The sequence below is a fragment of the Nyctereutes procyonoides genome, unplaced genomic scaffold, assembly GCF_905146905.1.
Source record: "Nyctereutes procyonoides isolate TBG_1078 unplaced genomic scaffold, NYPRO_anot_genome, whole genome shotgun sequence".
In the NCBI taxonomy this organism is placed as follows: domain Eukaryota; kingdom Metazoa; phylum Chordata; class Mammalia; order Carnivora; family Canidae; genus Nyctereutes; species Nyctereutes procyonoides.
The window spans coordinates 12,554,188-12,560,655 of NW_026575031.1; the positions used below are offsets into that span (position 1 = coordinate 12,554,188).

Consider the following 6,468-nt stretch of genomic DNA (forward strand, 5'->3'; position numbering starts at 1 on the left):
TTTATCCTTTCCCTCCATGCTTGTACTTTTGTGTATAACATTTGCCTTATTTTGTCAGTAGTATCTGTTGTCTCAGGAACTATTTTGACTGTAAGTATGAATGTCAAAAGAAGAAGTCAATGTTCATCTTATGACATCCAAATAAGACCTTTTGGACTCAAAACTGAAATGAAAGCCTTGAGAGAAAAGTATTTTTTGCGGCTCAAAAAGTGAAGCCCTAGCATAACTGATTTTCCTGTAATACTGAGAGGCAATAAAGGCTTGTTCAGGGTTGAGTTGTGGGGAAAATCTTCAGAACCAGGATAAGACAGAAAAAGAAGAAGAAAGAATATAAAAGTTAAGATGTACAGGAGGTCAACCAAGAAGTTTAAAAGTATAGAATCCCAGCCTGAAAGAATTAAAGGAAAGAGAAAGAAAGAAAGAAAGAAAGAAAGAAAGAAAGAAAGAAAGAAAGAAAAGAAAGGAAGAAAGGAAAGAAAGGAAGGAAGGAAGGAAGGAAGGAAGGAAGGAAGGAAGGAAGGAAGGAAGGAAAGGAAGAAAGGAAGAAAGGAAGGAAGGAAGATGGAAGAACATAAGGAAGGAAGGCAATATTCAAGGAGATGAAGGTTGAGATGTTTCTAATACTTACATTCAAGAAGCCCCCTACAATCTCATGTATGTTAACTAAAACAAACAAACAAATCCTCACTTAGATATATAATAGAGAAACTAAAGAACATGAAACACAGATGGGAAAATCCTATAAGCAGCCAATGTGAAAATATCAGTTATCTCTAGAGGAAAACTATCAAACTGACAGCTGACATCCCCACAGCAACATTGGAAGCCAGAAAAAAAAAAAAAATGATTTCTTCAATATGTTAAGAGAAAATAACTGTCAAGTTAGAATTCTAAATTTACCAAACTAATTTTCAACAAAGCCCAATGTTGCATTTTTTTACCAATAGACATAACAGAATATCCTTCAAGTAAAGTAAAATTTATACCATAAATAAAGTATGAAAAGGACAAGAAAATGGCAAACATGTAGGTCAATTTAAACACATCAAAACAGTACAAAAAAAACCTTACAATTTGGGGTCCTTAATGTCAATTTAGAGCTTCAAAATCATGTTTTTAATTCATTTGGTCTCATTATAGGTAGATTAGTGTCTTATTGCTAATGTTATGAATTGCCATGACTCAGTGGCTTAAAACAACACAAATTTATTATATTGCAATTCTGTTGGTCTCAGCTAAATCAGAGTGTGGGCGGGGCAGTGTTTCCACTGGAAGCTCTAGCACAGCTTTAGGAAATAATTCATTTCCTTGCTTTCCCTAGCTAAAAGTCTACCTCGAGTTCTACAGCTTGACTGTCTTCCTTGGCTTACAGCCATTTTCCTTCATCTTTAAAACCAGCAAGATTAGGGTGAATTTATCTCATGTGATCCCCCTGGTTCTCCATTTTCTGCCTCACTCTTCCACTTTATATGAATTCTTGTGATTACATTGGGCCTAGATGGATAATCCAGAAAAATCTTCCCATCTCAAAGTCAGCTGATTACGAACCTTAATTCCAACTGTAACCTGAATTTCTCTTTGCCATGTAACATAAGTTCCAGGCATTAGGACACGAACATCTTTAAGATGTCATTACTCTTCCCCTACAATGTACTTCTAATTCTCTTTACCAGTTTTTAATATACAATAATCCATATACAGTCATGTAGAATTTTTGTATAATAAACTCTGCTTATAAACTAATTTTTAATCATAAAAATATTAGTGACAAAGTAGCGAATAAATAGAACAGACAAAGAGGTCTGGAGACTATTTAACAGTTTGTTCCAAAGGTAAAAATATTTTTACTCTATAGTCCAGCAATTGTACCCTTAGGCATTTCCCCAGGATGAATAAGAAGATATGTTCACAGAAAGGCTTGTATGTGAATATTCATAGCAGCCTTATTTACAATAGCCAAAAGCTGGCAAAATCCAAAATATTCATGAACAGCAATATAGGTAAACAAATCATGGCATATTCAGAAAAACAAATTACTGATGTACTCAACAGTACAGGTGAATCACAACGATCATTTTGTTGAATGAAAGAAGCCATATAAATAAATACAAAGGAATACATACTATAGGATTCATTTACATCATATTAGAGAACAAATCTAACAATACATGATAGAAGTCAGAAGGTTTTGGCCCTAGGCAGAGGTGGGAAAGTGACTGGAAAAGGCCAAAAGGGAATTTTTTAGAGTGTATGGGTGGTGGTTACTTACGCATATACAATTGTGAAAATTCATTGAACTTGAGAACTGTTTTCAAATAATCTATCCAAGCTCCCTGGTCACTATAGAGCATCTGAGTATCTTTAAACTCTACTTGTCTTGCACAGATCGTTTTCATTCCTCTGCTATTAAATTTACTCTCAGACATTCTCATTTGTTAAAATTACTTATAGAGAATCAGAAAAAAAGCTCAATTTATTATTGGACCTAAACAAAGTAGCTAACCAAAAATATTGCCCCAATTTAAACATTTTCCCATCCACATAGCTGTTTTCAGGGAACTAATGTCCTTGCCTTTCTCTCATGCTGATGCTTTATGTATTTCTCTTCCAAATTTATAATCCACAATGACTGTACTCAGTGTTACAGGAGAGGAGTGCATTATTGCAGGCTCATTACCTTTAAAAAGGTGTGTATCTATTTCTCATTAATTAGGATGAAATAAGATCAAATAATAGCTCAATTCATGATAATTTCTGTTCTTGTAATTGACATCATCAAACAAATGAATTCAAGAACAATGAATATTTCCAATTAGAATTTCTTCAACCTTATTTACATTCAATTTTCCCTTATAAAAATTTAAATTCAATCAATTTTTATTTACTGAAAGTATATCTGTAAGAAGCTCACACTAATTAGATCTGAAGTACAAAATTCAATTATATAAGGTAGGTCAGGTTAAACTCATTTGTCAAACTTCAAATTATAAGTAACTTTCAGATAGCTTCTTACTATATACTTACATTTCCTGTGTCAAAATATTTTGTATAAGTAACTTTTAAAAAACTAAATGCTTTGAACTTCACATTTTCTTATCTTTATCAATCTATGAAACATTATTTCACTTATTTTGTCAAAACTAAGGGTGACATGCCAGTTTTTTTTTTTGGTTTGAAGTATACCTGCAACACAATCTTACATTAGTTTTTAGCATAAAGCATAGTAAATCTGACAACTCTATACGTTATTCCATGCTCATCACAAATGTAGCTACCATCTATCACCATACAATACTATTACAATACCAGTGACTATATTCCCTATGCTGTACCTTTGATCCTGGTGACTTATTGTGACACGTCAGTTTTAATTATCTTTTCACTAATTGTAAAAATGGTACTTTTCTAAAAAAAAATCCCTAATTTTTCAAACTTCAACTTGTTTTTCTCTTTCATTTCATGTTTCTGAACATTTAGTAACATCCAGAGATATATATTTAGTTTTTAACTTTGAAATTAATTTAGAAAAAGCTATGGATCTCAATTTACCAATGAATCAGTAAAAAAAAAATTAACACTCATTTCTTTGTCAGTTCAAATTTATTCTTATATTGGGACACCTGGGTTGCTCAGCGGTTGAGCATCTGTCTTTGGCTCAGGGTGTGATCCTCGGGGTTCTGGGATTGAATCCCGCATCAGGCTCCCTGTGAGGAGCCTGCTTCTCCCTCTGCCTATGTCTCTTCCTCTCTATCTGTGTCTCTCATGAATAAATAAATAAAATCTTTAAAAAAATAAATGTATCCTTATAAACATGCACAAAATTGAACCAATTAAAGAGCGAGCATATTTCAAAAAATTTTGAAAACAATAAATGTTTTCTTGTTATGGGTCCATAACAAAAGTTAAAAAAAAAGGTAGTTTTATTATTTTTTTTAAAAAAGGTAGTTTTAAATGACATACATTTATATGTGCCTATATACTATCTTACCACATAAAACATAGTTTGTACAGAGCAGTTCTGAGCTGTGGAGACCATTCTGCAGGAGGTAAGAGCCTGGACATCAGGCCACCACTATGCCTGTGTCAGATCCCTCTGGCCCAGCCAGACCCAGTCTGGCCTGTTCAGGCTCAGCAGCCATGGGCCATGGCTCCCAATGAAAATTATATGACATTAAATATTTGGGGTGATATCTTTCTGAAAGACTTCAAGAATTACAGAAGACAAAAAAAAAAAAAAAAAAAAACACGAATGCATTTGAGAAAGTGGTAAAGTTTGGCTGGAGGGGAAGAACTCTGCTGTCCTGATCTGCAGCTTGGCTGGATACTAAGATGCCTGTGGACATGAAGAGCCAGGGGTCTTTTGGCAATGAAGAGAACTATGACCCAAATTATGAGGAAGAAGAAGATGAGGACCCTGGGGGGGGGGGCACAGAGGACTATTACATGGGAGTAGCCAGCAATGTGGAGCAGCACGGGGCCAATGCCTTCGATCCTGATGAGTACCAATTCACTTCTTGACCTATAAAGAGTTTGAGGGTACTCTCAAAGAGCCCATAACTAGCTTAGCCTCTGTCATAAAGGCCACTGAGATGCTCACTGCCATTAGCACATCTTCCCTATGGCACTGGTATCTCATTTAGTTGCTAAACTTATATTAGTTAATTTCCACTGTCAAGTGTGCAGAGATACTGGACAGATACAAGTCTAATTCTCCTCAGTTGCTCATTGAGGCTCAAGTTCAGCCCCACCCCTCAAAACATGTCCCTACAGCCCACCCCCATCCCAACACTACATAGTGCATATGCAGTTTGTGCAGAAGGAAAACCTACTTTCTCTGGCTTATCAGCACCAGTTTTGTCACAGCTTCTGGGAGCAGCACCATTCAGTACTTGGATGGCATAGGTGTAAATGTCTCTTGCATGGCTCAAGACTGTCCACTCCAAACACCAGAGAGCTTTGTGTTTCCATTGCTGCCTGATGAAAAATTGAGAGACAAACACAGGGACTACCTCTTTAGGGACTACATGGAAAATCATTACCAGCTCCAGCTGTGTTCTGATGCAGATTGCCCCCCTGATTATTCAGGTATAGAAGCCCAGTGCTAAGTACAGTGCAATCGGTGCAATGAGGTCTTCTATTTCAACTATTGTCAGATTTATCACACCCTCCCAGACTATGCCATAATCTGGAAATGGCTCACGAAATGTGCTGGTAACTCTGAAATAGCCGACTCCATTACTGCTCATGCTAAAGACTGTCCCAAGTGCAGCATCGTCACCAAGAACAAAGGCTGCAGTCACATGCAATGCTCCAAGTGTAAACACGACTTCAGCCAGATATGTCTAGGAGACTGGAAGACCCATGGCAGTAAGTACATTGAGTGCAGTTGGTACAAGTAGAACTTTGATATTGTTGACCAGAACAAGCAAGCCCAGGCCAGGGAGAACCTCATGAAGTACTTGTTCTACTTTGAGAGGTGGGAAAACCACAAGACCTTGCACCTGGAGGTATAGATATGCCAGCGGATTCATGAAAAGATTCAGGAAAGAGTCAAGAATTATCTGGGTACCTGGAATGATTGGCAGAACCTACAGAGTACTGTCAAGCTCTTGACCAAGTGCTGATACACCCTGCAGTACACTTACCCTTATGAGGACTACACAGACCCAGGAAGAAGCTGTTGGAATACCAGCAGGTTCAGCTGGAGGCTGAAATTGAAAGCCTGTCATGGAAAGTGGAGTGTGCAGACAGCTATGACAGTGGGGACTTAGTGAACCAGATGCACATAGCAGAACAGTGGAGGAAAAGGCTGCTGAAGGATTTCCATGACACCTAGTCCTTGGAAGATGGACATGCTGGAGTGAGGAGGATGTGACTACAAGGTATCCTGGGTGAACGTTCATGACCCTGGGCAACAGCCATGGCCCCACTCTGGAGACACTGACCATACACCACTTGGTCAATTTCTATGTTCTTCTCATCTTTTCACTTTTTGTTTCTACTGGGGTAGAGGCCATGTTGAATTGGCCTCTTTTTAGGACTTTTAATTCTCACTGGATGGTTGTTGGGAGGAAGGGAAAGTGTTTTTTTTTTTTTTTTGAATGACTATTAATAGTATTAGGCTTTTACAGCTTTGTAATTTCCAAAGGTTGTATAATTATTAAAAAATGCAGATCACAGAATTACATAGAACGTTTTAAAAAATAAATTGGCTTTGGCGTGTTTCAAAAACACTTTGTATAGACTTTAATGACATTTGTTGAAATGAGCTGAATTCACATTGCTATTAATGCACATATATATATTTTAGACAATATTGAATTTAAAAACACTTAACAGCCATCTTCAGTTTGAGGGATTACTTATTTGTCAGGAGAAGGATATTGAGTCCCCCAGAGAAATATAAACTCACAAGTCTGTTTTCTGTGCTGCCCAATATGGTGTTTTCTGCAGTTTCTTCTAGAGCTG

At 36.8% G+C, this 6,468-nt stretch overlaps 1 pseudogene; it reads left to right on the forward strand.

The window, feature by feature from the left end:
• Positions 1-4,292: 4,292 nt before the first annotated feature.
• On the forward strand, positions 4,293-5,836 carry LOC129504242 (E3 ubiquitin-protein ligase ARIH2-like; annotated as a pseudogene).
• The last annotated feature ends 632 nt before the right edge of the window (positions 5,837-6,468 follow it).